The sequence below is a fragment of the Passer montanus genome, unplaced genomic scaffold (assembly GCF_014805655.1).
Source record: "Passer montanus isolate IOZ18808 unplaced genomic scaffold, ASM1480565v1 scaffold11, whole genome shotgun sequence".
Taxonomy (NCBI): Eukaryota; Metazoa; Chordata; class Aves; order Passeriformes; family Passeridae; genus Passer; species Passer montanus.
This window is the reverse complement of record NW_024357613.1, coordinates 1,785,417-1,798,988: the sequence shown is the minus strand read 5'-3', so window position 1 is coordinate 1,798,988 and position 13,572 is coordinate 1,785,417.

The window sequence follows — 13,572 nt, the reverse complement described above, 5'->3', positions numbered from 1 at the left end:
GCCCCGCGGCCCCCGCCGCCGAAACTCGGGAGTCCCCGCCCCGAGCGGGGCCGGCCGGGGAGGGGCCGGGATGCCCCTGTCCCGGCCCGGCGGGGGCTGCGGGACGCAGCGGTGCTGGCCCGCGGGCGGCCCGAGGGATGCTGCGCGCCTCGGCGGGGGCAGCGCCCGTACGGACGTGGGGCCGCGCCGCTGTGTGCCGCAGTGCTAGTCAGCAGGCCTGAGAGAGGGCACAAACTCCTGCCCCAACCACTGCATCAGCCCGTCTCTGTAGAATGGAAGTGTGCTGAACTAATACGTACCTTGTTAAGGTACGTATTAGCTCAGATTATACCCTGTAATGTCACGAGGTAGTGAAGTTTTACTGGAGTCTTAGGGATTGTTTGTGTTGAAGTCAAACAAAAGGACAGCCCGGACCTGGAAGTAAGGACTTTCCTTCTTGTAAGGTTAGAGGTGCCTGTGAAGGATAAAGGATTTTGGACAGCCAAGATAACACCAAAATCCTAGCTCCTCTGACACATCTTTGAAACCCCCCCGCCTTCTCCCCCCCGTATCTCTGGCTGTACTGATAACTACCTCTAGCAAGGCTGACTCCAGGGACATCTGGATCAATAGACAAGCAGCAAGAATGCTGCAAAAATAGACCTGCTTTGGAAAGTTTTACTGTGATTAGTAACCGGTGGTGTGGCTGTCAGTGACCTGTTAAATCATGTTGGTCCTGAACTTTTGAAGGGTGTGAGAAGCCTGCGTGAAACATCAGTTGTGGTGCCCTAATTTGGCTGCAACACCTCGTGCTTATGAGTAACTTTTTAAAGTTTATACTTTGCCTCCTAGCCTCTCTCCTGGGTAGTCACACCATCCTGATGATTTTCATGACACATCCGTAGTTTCACGGGTGAAGGAATGGATCTGCACGAGCTGAGAGACGGTGCAGGGGACAAGTCCTGCTCATCTCAGTGGGAGCACAGGAGGCCCTGCATTTGTTTTGCAATGAGAACACACACTATGAAGAACTGTGAATTGCTCAGGAGGGCTTTGGTGCCAAGGCACAACACTAATCCATGGCTGAGGCACGAGCAGGGAGCAGTGGCTGGGGGGGTTTTCTGAAGCAGAAGCACAGCTGGGGAGCAGGGTCAATGACAGGAGGAAAGCTCTGCAGGAACAGGGACCAGGCAATGGCAATCGATTTGCAGCTCAGTGAGTAATAAATATATTTCCAGGTGGGATATGCAGGACTTGGATACATGACTACTCCCCGTTTCTTTGACAGTAGGGAAGAGGGGCTGTGACTCTTGTCTCCTGTGAGCAGATCTGTGCTTCCAGTGTCCCTGCCTTGTCTGCTGGAACGGAGAGGCTTGCTGCATGGAGCTCCTTCTGCTGTCCTCTCTCCAGCAGCAGGCTGCACTGCTCCTCTCTGACCCCTCCTGTCTCTTCACAGCCTGGAGCAGAGCCCAAGCTGGCTGCTGCTGGGAGAGCAGGTCAGAGAGGAGTGCTGGCAGAAGTGGAGCATGCCAGAAGCCAAGCAACCTGACCTGCTGGCAGCAAGATGGAGGAGCTGCACACAGGAAGATAAGGGAGGGAGCAATGATTTCTTTGGGGAAGTGGGATTTCAGCGTGGCTCCAAGCACAGATGCACTGGAAGGTGAGATACATGATCCCTGCCATTTAAACATTGCTGTTCTCTATTTTTTAGGCAAACTGTCCTTCTGAATTAGGCTAAAGCAATTGCATGGTTTTAAGACACCACTGTAAATGTAGGCCCCTCTCGGAAGGGTGTGTCAGTCCTACCTGCCTTTCCTGTAGCAGGAGGGTGGCTCCTTGGTCATCAACCAAGTCAAAACAGGGCCTGGCACAGATGAAAACTAACTCAAAAAAACCCTATCTGAAGCAGTTTCCTAATAGACCTAGACACATTTGTTGATATCATCTTATCTTTTGATCAGCTTGCAGCCAACATGGGACAGCCTCAGATGTTTGCCACAGGGAGGCCAGTTGGCTCTGGAAGTGGATCCTTCTGACAACCACACACTTTTCCTATGTCCACCCCACTTAGGTGGCTCACAAATGCATCAGACATGTCCTGGTGCTTGTATAAGGAAGGAACACATTTATAAAGGAAAAGGGAGAGTGTAACTGCGCCAATCATGACTGACATCAACTTAACAGACATGTACCTGGCTGCATTCATGAGCATCACCTGGAGTTCACCAGCAGAAGGTCACTTGGGCTTTTGCAGGGCTGCCTGTGCATCACTTTGCTCCTCTGTGAAATGGCAACATTCATATGGAGAACAAAAGTAATGTTGCTGTTCAGGGAAGAAACATTTTAGACATACCTCAGGAATATTAAATGCAGGGGTATTATTTCACAAAATTCTTTGCACAAATGTTGTTTTAAGCTATCAGCACCTACTCAATAAATGAGGGCATGTGAAGGTCCTATTGAAATGTAAGTTTGTGTGTGTATGGTTATGGAAGAAATCCTGAAGGCAGGTTGACTCCAGAAATATAAAGTGCAGAAATAAATTTTAAAACTCTCTCTTGAAGTTTAATCCTTGAGAAATCAAAGCTTTCCTAAAAGCTTGAACAATGCACACTCAGATAAAAGAGGTCTACCTGAGCAGAATAGAAACCGCAAGGTCTTTCTTGGTTTTAGCATCAGAGTTGCATCTGTTGTTCTTCTCTCACTGTGTAATTTCAGCAAAAAGCTCAAATACTTGAATCCAGCTGCTCTTCTTGTCATTGAGCTGTAAGTGTAAGTGCTGACCTTGTACAAAATATTCCCTTCCTCAGAAAGCTGATAAGCCCTAGTTTGTGGGTATGCTAGGAGTGGTCCTGATAAAGAACAGTTCACTACTTTAACTCAGTGTTTTAATTTTCCTTTTGTGTTTTAACAAACAGTTTAATTTCTCATACTTCCTCCCCACTCCCCTGTTCCTGCAATTCCTTATGAATGTAAGTCTGCCTGTTAAAAACACAAAAGAGTGTTTCTAAAGATAGAGAATAAAAGAACAATGGTAGAGAATGATCTCAGGAAGTCTCAGGGACAATGAGAAATCTTATCAGGGTTAGCATGATAATCAGTGAGAATTAAGAAAGTCCCTTAAACAGTCTCACTTCTTCATTTTAACAAGTGTATTATAAATCAATTCCTCCCCCAGGAACTGGCTGCAAAGATATGTGTGTGAGCAAAGCCTGTTGAGAAGTAGAGCAAATTAGAATTTTAGCATAATGCATGAAACTCCAGTCCAGCTGGAGGATGGGCCTTTTTGAGGTGATTGCTGGGAAATACAGCTTCTGCAAAGTTTCATATCTTTCGCAAAACATGCTCTCTCACTGAGTCAGGCAGCAAATAACCTCCCCTCCTTGCTCTCCTAAAGCAAGATGGATGGTGTTTGAGGAACATTCATCAAGCTGGATCCAGCTGAGCACAAACTGCTGCCATGAAACGCAAGGAGTAACTGGAACAGCAACTCTGAATGTGAGCATGCAATTTCTGCTGAGAGCAGGGAGCTTCGTGCCCTGATAACCAAAATCAGACATTGGTCTTGCAGTATCTACTTTTTATGTAGGTACCACAGAGCTACAGCTCCCTCACTTTCTCCTGGAAAAGTCTTTAAACTGTTAAAATTCCTCTCTCATTTATAAAATTTTCTGTAGGAAGAGCACAGTGCTAAACCTCTAGAAGGAAAAAGTTTAACACAAATGACATTTCATTGCTTCAGTGCTATCTTTGCTGCTTACACATTACCTCTTGCCTGGGATATTGTTGGTAGTGAAATCTCTCCTTTGCAGCAATTATTTAATGTTTCTCTTTCTTGTGGCTATTTTCAGTTCAAACACCTTGCCTACCCCATTCATCTTCTGCCTCCACCCACTGTCAGGGCTTCTGTTTATCTTCTGGCTAGTTAAAATGTCTGCTCCAATCCCTGTGCAAAATTAAACCCCAGGCAGGAAAAACATCACCAGGATTCCCTAGGATTCTCCAAGGGCTGTTAATACAAGTCAAACCTTTCTCCTATAAAATGAGTGAATGAATAAAAACACTCTTTTTGACTCTCTGCTCTGGACTTCATTTGAGCCACTTGCCAAAATCTATAGGACAGAGCAAAGGAAGGGTTTTTTCCCCCCTCCTTCCTCCTACACTCCTGACTAATGCTTCAAAAATCAGAGTGACGTTGTTCCGTGCACTTGAAAACAGAGATGCTCTGTGTCGAAACTTCCACAAGCACGGTGTGTCCTTCCCACAGAAGATGTGTGTGCCTCAGATCCTGAGTCTGGAGCAGTCAGAGCTTTGGTCCAGGCCCAGTTCATTGCCTTGTGCATTTATGTGTGAAAGCTCTGCCATAGCCCTGAGGAACATGGAATTAAAAGTCTGTAGCTCCCTGGGTGACTTCTCAGTGATGGCTTTTGTGCAAGCCTGGTTTCAGTTCTGTTCCTTGAAATTGCAGCTCGAAGTCCTAGAAATATTTCTTTATGCACCAAGTGACAGACCTCTGTGGAGCCTGCACACAGCTCTGCCAGGTAGGTATAGCCCTTACTCCTTCCCATGCCTTAAATCCCACTGAAAACTATGAAATAATCTCTTTGTTTTATCTTTTAAATGTTAGCAACAGAGAAGCAAATTGGCTGTATTGGTCTATTACCCACTTACTGCTGCTGAGAAATACGTGTCTGAACAGCTGTCAAGGCAAAGCTGTGTGAATCATTAAAACAGCTTCTCAGCTCGCCACTGGTAAGTCTGCAGATAACAACTAAAAAATATATGTTCATGCAGTCTCCCATTAGCTCTCATCAAGCTCGTGGGCTGTTTAGGCAGCTTAACACAAGATTGATCTTGCTGTTGAGCAGCACAGCACGAGGCACAGGCAGGAGCTGTCTTTCCCTCCAGCTACAGAGGGAATGGAACAGCACAGCCTTGCTGCGTGCTCCAAATTTGACGGAAGAGATGGTTGATAATTATTGGCCTGGAGAGGGGATTATAGCTCAAGGTTTACCTGTGAGTCACACCCTTGTGTGGTTGCACTCATACACACCTGTACCTGTGCACACACATTCGCTGCAGGAAGAAGAAGAAGAAGAAGAAGAAGAAGAAGAAGAATGAGACAGCCTTTTGGGACAAGATGCTTTGCAGCTCTCTGCTATTCCTGGGCCTCAACTTTATTTATTTAACCCTAAACCTTGGAGTATCTACAAAATACAACTCTTGCCTCCAGAAGATGTGTTTCAGTCCTGGATAGGAATAACAGTGCTTTTACAGCCTGCCTTTTACTAAATTGTCCAATCATTCTGAACAAGCAAAATTCTGCCTACTTTTTAAAATAAGGGCTGGAAATTTTATTGAAGAGATATTAGTATGAAAATCAAAAATGTATTGCCATTGTAAAAAAAAGACATTCTAGTTTACAGGAATTTAGTGATGGCTCACATGCAGTTCACATACTGTTGCACAAAGATTTTTGTGATATCAGTTCATCATCTGTATTTCCCCTGTATCTGTATTGTAATCCTAGGCAGATGTCCAGCTTTGCTTATAAATAACCCTGTGTTTCTATTAAAAATCCTATTTTCTGTATGTTTTAAAGATTACCTTAGTGTTGTTCTGGCTTCAGCTCTCTGCCTTTTTTTAGATGCAATAAATTTGACTTACATTTTTAGACTTCTAAGCTCAAGGATGAATATCTTTCATTAAAAAGTGTAATTTGGCATAGGGATTAATCTATAATTGTCAGAATTTGACAAAACACCACAGCTAGAGTAGTAATGATGGCTTTAAGAAATTATATAATCCTTTTTGTTACATGTTTTTAATGGGCTTATATAGAACACTACAAATGCCAAAGTATTTATATAGGGGATGACAACAGCACTGGAACAATGGAGCAGATGTCACTGAGAGAAACCTTCCTTCATCAGGGAAGCACTCAGGGAAAAGGGGACTCCAAGAGGGGATGAGGTGCAAGCCAAAGCACTGGGGCTGACAGGAAGAAGAACAGTAGCAAAATGTTTCAGGTAGAAGATTCACAAACAAAATAAGACCCATAATGAATGTACTATTCACTTTTTCCATGGTCTGTCTTTCAATGTTGTTCGATACACTGGCGTGTACAATTTATGCATCATTAAAAGCAATAGGAAAAAAAAGCTGGGAGTGTCTGCAGCATCCTTGAGACCTGGTGGATGAAAAGCAGCTTTCCTGGGATACAAGGCTTTCCAAAATATTCAGGACCAGTATGCAGGCCAATTTAATAATATGCATCCACCTATAATAAAGGTCTCATCCACGTGTCAGGAAAGCATCTCATTTTTTCAGGACATTTTTAAATTCAGTCTTTATCTGTAAAAAAAAGGTTGTTTTTCTGAGCTATTGCCATGTGGTCAGCCAGTCCTCTCCTCCATCTGGTTGCATTTTGAAGTCTTAGATACAATCCTAATAAGGAGGAGAGAAATGGTGTGCCCTCAGCAGAAGAGACACCACAGCTCCCCTGCAGCTGAGCAGCCTGTCTAGGAGCAGACGGTGAGGATAAAACTCAGTGTTCTTCCCGCAGGCTCTTTTCCAAGCAGTTTTCCTCAATGTCATGTGGAGCAGCATCAATGATGCAGAGACACCGGCATTGATCCCAAGTGGAATAACCTCCTCAGCCAAGAGTTTGTATGTAGGTTAGGTGCTACCACAGGGCTCATCCTTTCAGCATGTGCCTCCCTGCAGCATGTCTGCCTCCATTCCCAGCTTTGGATGTGGGAAGCAAAGGCCAGTCGGATGTTTTGAAGACGCGCTGAGAAGGACAGAGTGGGTTTGTGACACCTCTACAGGCATTGCTTCCAGTGAGGAACACTCAGCTGGGCTAATGCTTGTGGCTGTGCCCTAGCTCCTGGCTTGCTCACAGGCTCCTTGTTAGGAGGAGATCCCTTTGCCAGAATGGATTTAATTTCTTCAAGAACAAGGTCATTTCTCTGTACTCTATCAGTGGATAAAATACACATTTCTGAAAGCATAAAGGTTTTTTTGCAGGGCTTGCTTTGTGCCTCCTACTCTCCTGTCGGCAAAGCTGGAGGCAGAGCCACCAGCTACAGAGGAAAGCCTGCTCTGCTATCTATCTCCCCATGGTCCAGTCAGCACAGAGTGGGGAGGAGTGTCTCACAGGACACTTACCTTCCTGCAAGGCAAAAGTAAAGCCATGGCTTCTCCTGAATTATAGCTGGGTCAATGCCAGAAGCCAGGCAAGCAAAGGAACCTCCTAGCTGGAGCCCAGGACACCAAGACCTGCAGGGGGACACCCCAACAGTGGGACTGTAGAGCAGCAGCTGGAAGAGACAAATTTTCCCCTTAACTTCTCACTTCTCCCTCACGCTTAAGACGAAGCAAAGAAGATGATCACTGATATATAGTGGTGGGAGCCTTTAGGAATCCAGAGCTTTTTACTCAATCTTTGTGCTGAAGTGTTCAGCCTTACACTGCAAAGACAAACAGCAACAAGATTGCTCTCAGCAACCCAGACAAGAACATTTTAGTGCATAATTATGGATGAGATGCAAAAGGACGAAAAAGAGGGAAAACAGCTGTTCGCATAGAGTTTATTGCCATTCACTTAAGAGCCCCATTAAATGCCAGAAAAAGCTATTTATCCTTCTGTTTGAGGTAATTATCCTGCTGCAAATCTCTGTGTGTATTCGTCCTGTGATTATTTCTGGAGTGCTGACACTGTGCAGATACACTCCCCACACAGAAAAAAAAGTGCCCACCCAGGATTACAGAGGGATATTCAGAAGCAGGGTAGCCAGTGCTTCTCAGGGGCTTTACCTCTGTAGAGAAGTGGGTTGTTTCTTGGAGTCTCTCCCTGGAGTTCAGCTGCCTCTTCTTCTTTATTTCAAAAATACCCTTTGAGCTTTTCTTATTGGAAGCACACATTAAAGTGGGATTGCTCTTCTTGTAGTCACAGCAACATAGGATGTGAGAAGCCCAAATCCAGTTCTTCAAATGCTCAAAGGAGACCAGCTGTCCCACTGACCAAGAAATCATTTAACTCACCAGGCTGCAGGGTCTATGCAGAGGAGAGGCTTCATCTCCTTGAAGCCCAACCTTGTTTGGCAAGGAGGAAAGCAAGTGTGAGTGCATTGGTTCATCCCTCCCCCGCCTCCTCTGGCCCACTCAGGCCTTTCCACAAGAGATTGGTGGTGAAGCATCTCTTGATCATACTGGGAACTCCTGGAAAGTGAAGGTGGGTGGCAGTACTGACCGTACCAGGAACTCCTGCTGCCTTGTCAAGGTGGGAGATGACAGCAGGAATAATCAGTCACCCCTGACAGCCTTGGAATGTTCCTTATCTGAAAAGTAGCTCAAGTGGAACAGTACCATCCTCAATGGAATTTCATAAATTCCAGTAATAACCCAGATTGCTGCCAGGATGAAGAAAATATATTGATGGCTTAAGCCAACCATCTCATGGCCCTAAAGCCAGTGGTCCTAAGACAGACCCTTAGAGCTCTTCTGGACTGCAGTGGGCTGCACCAGTATTTCTCTCTGTGGGATGCCTCTCAGAGTGCCCAGACTCAAGTTTGTGAAATTCAGAGAAATGTCACTTGGTGACAGAACCTGGACTGATATCCCAACACTTGAGGCTCAACACCCCACCTCAACCCTGTTAAGAAATGCCAAAAAGGCATTAGATATGTGTGTTTCACTGATTCTCAAGGGAAATGTTTTAGTACATATACCTTTGCACTTATACATTACATATCTGTGCCTGTGTGTGTATTACCTTTGTACATTTGTATACACATATCTGGGGGTGTGTATTCACTTGGACACCCCCTAACCAATATAGTATGCATGTTATTATCTTGAATCCTTCACTGTTATTTCTGTTTGTAGTTGATCCTTGGTTAATCTAACATTTAAGTGCTGCTAGATCCTTTAGACATAAACAATTGACCCTGTTCCAGTCTAAGATTGGATCCAGCCATGTGTGGGCACCTCTCTGAGAAGCAGTCTAGCAAGCAAGGGAGTTCACTCTGAAGCTCATAACCCACCAGAGAATCTCCCTTAACCTTTCCTTGCTTACTCCTTTTTGCATCCCTGGCCTCCATATAAATCACTCTAAATTGATTCTAATTGGTTATTCTTTATATGTATTATCCATGCAGTATTAGAGTAAGCCTTGCCATTGAGCTTTGCCTGACTTCTGCAAATTTGTATTAAAGTTTGTTTTCACTAATATATTTGATGGTGATCCTTTAAGCAGCCTAAACCATTAATTTTTGTGACAAAGAAGCTCCCTCCATGGCTCTACTGTGTTCCCTGAGGGAAGGGTTGTTTTTCAGAACCTTTTTTTAGCCAAAATGCTGACTGAAGGCTCACACACAGGTGCTTCTGAAACGCTGACAGCTGGCTCAGTTGCTTAATTGTCTGATGACACAGAAAATAAACAAACCTCCCCTCCTCCGTTTGGCTTGCAAATTGAAGGAAAGGCTAATGTCGGGCTTAGATATCCACTGGTTGACTGGGACTTTGGAGAAGTTGAATCAAAAAGTGGGAGATGTGACAATGGTGGGAGCACAGCACGTGCTGTAAATGGCTCACTCTGTGAGAAACATACTGGTGTTATGGTGGGTAGTGGATGTTAACAGGAGCAGAAGAAAGTGATGTGGGGCAGTGCTCCCCTAGTGCTGGCTGCTGCCAGTGGTGTAAGACAGTCTCAAAGGATGAAAGCAAAAACACAGGAAAAATATTCCCTTGAAACTTCTTTTACTTTTGGAAATACCATTTGTATGAAGTTGTTCACTTTCAGAAAAGTTTCTTTCCCCCTTTTCTCACCAGCACCTCCCTTTCTCAGTAAGCCTGGGTTTTGACACGTCTGCTTCTCCTTCTCCAAAATAACTAATTTTTACTTCATTGAGAAAAATAGACATGAGGGGGAAATTTCTATTTCCAGAAAGAAACCAGTCCATTTCAGATCTTGAAGCAGCAGTAATTTCTAATACCTGAGCACCCGGAATGGTGTCTGGGCCCACCAGGAGCCTGGTCAGGAGCCAGTGGACACATGGACCAGTGCAGCCCCATAGGGACTGCCCCACAGGATGTCCAACCCAGGCATAGCTTGAGGTGCTGCGGGACCCCAAGAACCCACAACATGAGGAACTGAGAACACTTGGCTATCCAAGACAATGGTTTTCTCTCCAGCCTTTTGGTGGGGGAAAAACTCTGGGACACACTGCTATAGCAGCAGCTAAACCTAGGATTATTATTTTTGGGCTTTTTTTTGTTTTTCTTGGGGTTTTTTGTTAACAGCCTCTTCTGGTATGCTGCTACCTTCACATTTTATTGTATTTCTTTTAAGTGCTCTCCATAAATCCATAAAACGTCCACGATCCTTTTTCAAAGCCCTATTGAAGCACCCAAATCCCCCAGCCCTTTAGGTATGCAGGAGCCCGACGGGCATCCAGATTTCCACTGAATTAATTCCATTTGCTCTTTGAGATGGTGTGAGTTTTTTTTTTTTTCCCAGCAACTGCTTGATCCAATATCTCCCTCTGGTGGAAAGTAGGGAATAGAGCAGGATAGACTACAGCAGCAGACAACGTAACAATAGCCACTTGATTGCTGTGAAAACAATACAAATCTCGGTCCAGGCCATGATGTTATCTCTAATTGCTGCATTTATTCCTAATGAATTTTCAGTTTATCTCAAATAGTCCTTGACTGGAAGAGAATGGTAATGAATGGTGAATGCCAATTTTCCTGTATTTTCCAGAAATTTGTTTTAAGCAGAGTCAAAAGCCTGTATGAAGATAATATGACTTCATGGCATTGTTTCTGTGAAGAAAATCAACAAAATTCTCTGTTGCAGAAAACTATTATTTTGTGCTAACGCTCTAAAATCCATCACACATCCCATCTGCTCTCTGGAATCGCAAGGATTGATAAAAATGTCTCAAAATATAATAGTTCTCTTTCTATACCACAATTACACCTTTGAAGTTCCATGTGAGTGTGACAGATTGGTTGCCATCTGCCGAGGGTGCCTCTTCAATGTAGATCAGAAAGTGTGGATAAGGAGGAAATACTCAAGAACAGTTTGGATAGCTTATGTCCAGACATGCATGGGCTTAAGGAACAGCACAGGCATAAAATGCTTTACCCAGGTGACAGCTAAGTCTTTCTTTCAGGACACCTTTCATCAGCACAGGCAGGTCAGGGAGGTTTAATGAACCTTCCACTGTTAATGCTCTCCTACATGTGAGTGTTTCTCTGACACTTGTTCTGTGATTCCAGATGAAATCTACAGAGCTGATGCGGCACCACAGACAGATTCAAGATCAAAACAGAGTTTTCAAAATTCCTCAGCTGCTGGCTCAGCTTCAGCTGGAGCTGGAGAGGCAACAGAGCTTTGCTTCTGCTCCTGGCACAAGTCTTGGGTGAGGAGCAGAAACTCAGGGATGGCTGATGAGATATTGCTGGAGACTGACACCTGGGGCTGGGCAGCTGAAGCAGGACTCATCTCAACAAACTTCAACTGCCTGAAAGCAGTCAGTGTCAGTGAGCTGGCCTGAAGGCTCTGAAATAGTGTGACTCCCCTTGTGGACAGGTGTACACATGGCACAGGGCAGCAATGAATATGTATCTAGGATATATTTTAGATTATTTAAATCTTCCATGCCCAGGGAAGCATAACAGTAGAATGTTCAGTTATTCCCAAAATATTAGGGCATACTATTGGCAAATTGAAAGCTTTTGGAACAAAAAATATGAGGTTTCTGAATAGAATGCTCAGTCTTTGTGTGGCATGCCTTTAAGCAGGGAGAAAACCTCTGTGAGGAGTAAGATTTAAAAAAGAATTTCAAGCTAGAAACTGGGGAAGCGAGGAGGAAGAGAGGAGCAGAGAATCACGGTGACCTTTGTTTAAAGGTGCCATTTTGACCTCTTTATAATCACAAGTCAGAAATATCAGACATATTCCAGAAGGAAGATAATTACTGGGTCATTGTAATAGCATGATAAAAATTGCATGGGAAAGAACTAAAATAGATCCCCTCCAAGCTAGGAAAAGGACATGAACTCTGTCAAATTAAAAGCAGAAACAGAGAGGAAGACTAAAAAAATATTTTGAGGAAACTTGCTACTAGACAAAAAGCCTCCTCTATTCCAGCAGGAGCTGGGAGCCTGCTGGAGAGTTCTGCAGGTGACCAGGGTGTGCAGTCAGCAGATGATCAAGGTGGCAAAGGAGTTTGAGAGGAAACACGTCCTAACACAACAGCTAAACAGATTATTGTTTAGTAATTGTGTCTGTGTTCAGAGCAGAAAAGCTTAGTGAAATTCCCATGGCAGAACCATTTGTTAAAGGGATAATGCAGGGAAACTGTCTCAGATTGAAGGGTTGTTAGATGAGGCTTTAGAACAAATAAATGCAAGGGATAGTAGCAAATTCCTGAAAAGCAGATGTTACTCGCCTGTGGGTTTTTAAGGAATGCTAATGGAAATGATTGCACTATAAGAGCTAGTGTATAAGCTTTTACTTAAAACCGCTAAAGAAAAAGGATGGCAAATGATACTGTTTTCTTTTAAGTGCTGTAAGGGATCTAGAGAAATGCAAACCATTAAATCTGACACTTGTGGTAGGCAAACAGCAAAAGCCATAGTAACAGAATAGTTGCAAGGAGAGACACAGAGCAAGAGGGGAGAATTGGCAGAGCTTTACAGTGAGAGCCTATGAAGCTGTGCTGCACCACCCTCTGACGGCTTCAGAGGAAACTGTGAAGCTGCAGATGAGAGCAATCCGCTCACTATGATCTGCTCAGCTTCTAGAAAGCCTTTAACAACATCTGTCACTAAGGACCCACTAAGAAGCTAATCTGGCACGGGGTAAGAGGGAAGATCCTCTCATGAGTCAGCAACTGCATACAGGATAAGAGACAAGGTAAGGATAAATCATCCATTCTGCACAGTGGAGAGAAGCTGCCAATTGCATCTTAGAGGGATCGTGGTAAGGCCAGTGTTCATCCACAGAGCCATCAGTCAGGCAAATGGCTGATCTGCTGGTGGTTTGTTCAAGGCAGTAAAATGCAAACTGCCTAAAGGAGTTGTAAAAACCTTCTCATGAGTTTACACAAAGTAACGGCAGGTGAAAATCAGTACAGGTAACAGCAGAGAAAAACACCTGGCTGAGCTGGGAGGAAGACTGCCTCACTACACAGCCACAGCCATGGCCTCTGAAACACCTAGTACTACTCAGGACAGGTATCTGGTTGTCACTTAAATGCTTATTAGTTACTATAAAGCATTTAAATATATTATGAAGGGAAGAGGGGTCATAGAATTATGGAATGGTTTGGGTTGGAAGGGACATTAAAGATCATCTAGTTTCACCCCCTGGCATGGGCAAGCACACCTTCTATTAGACCAGGTTGCTTAAAGCCCCATTTAATTTGGCCTAGGATGCTTCCAGGTATAAGGCACCCACATCTCTAGACAACCTGTGCCTGGGCCTCACCACCCTCACAGTGAAGAAATTTTTCTGATCTAAATCAACCTTCTTTCATTTTAAAGCCATTCCTCCTTGTTCTGTTACTACAGAACCCT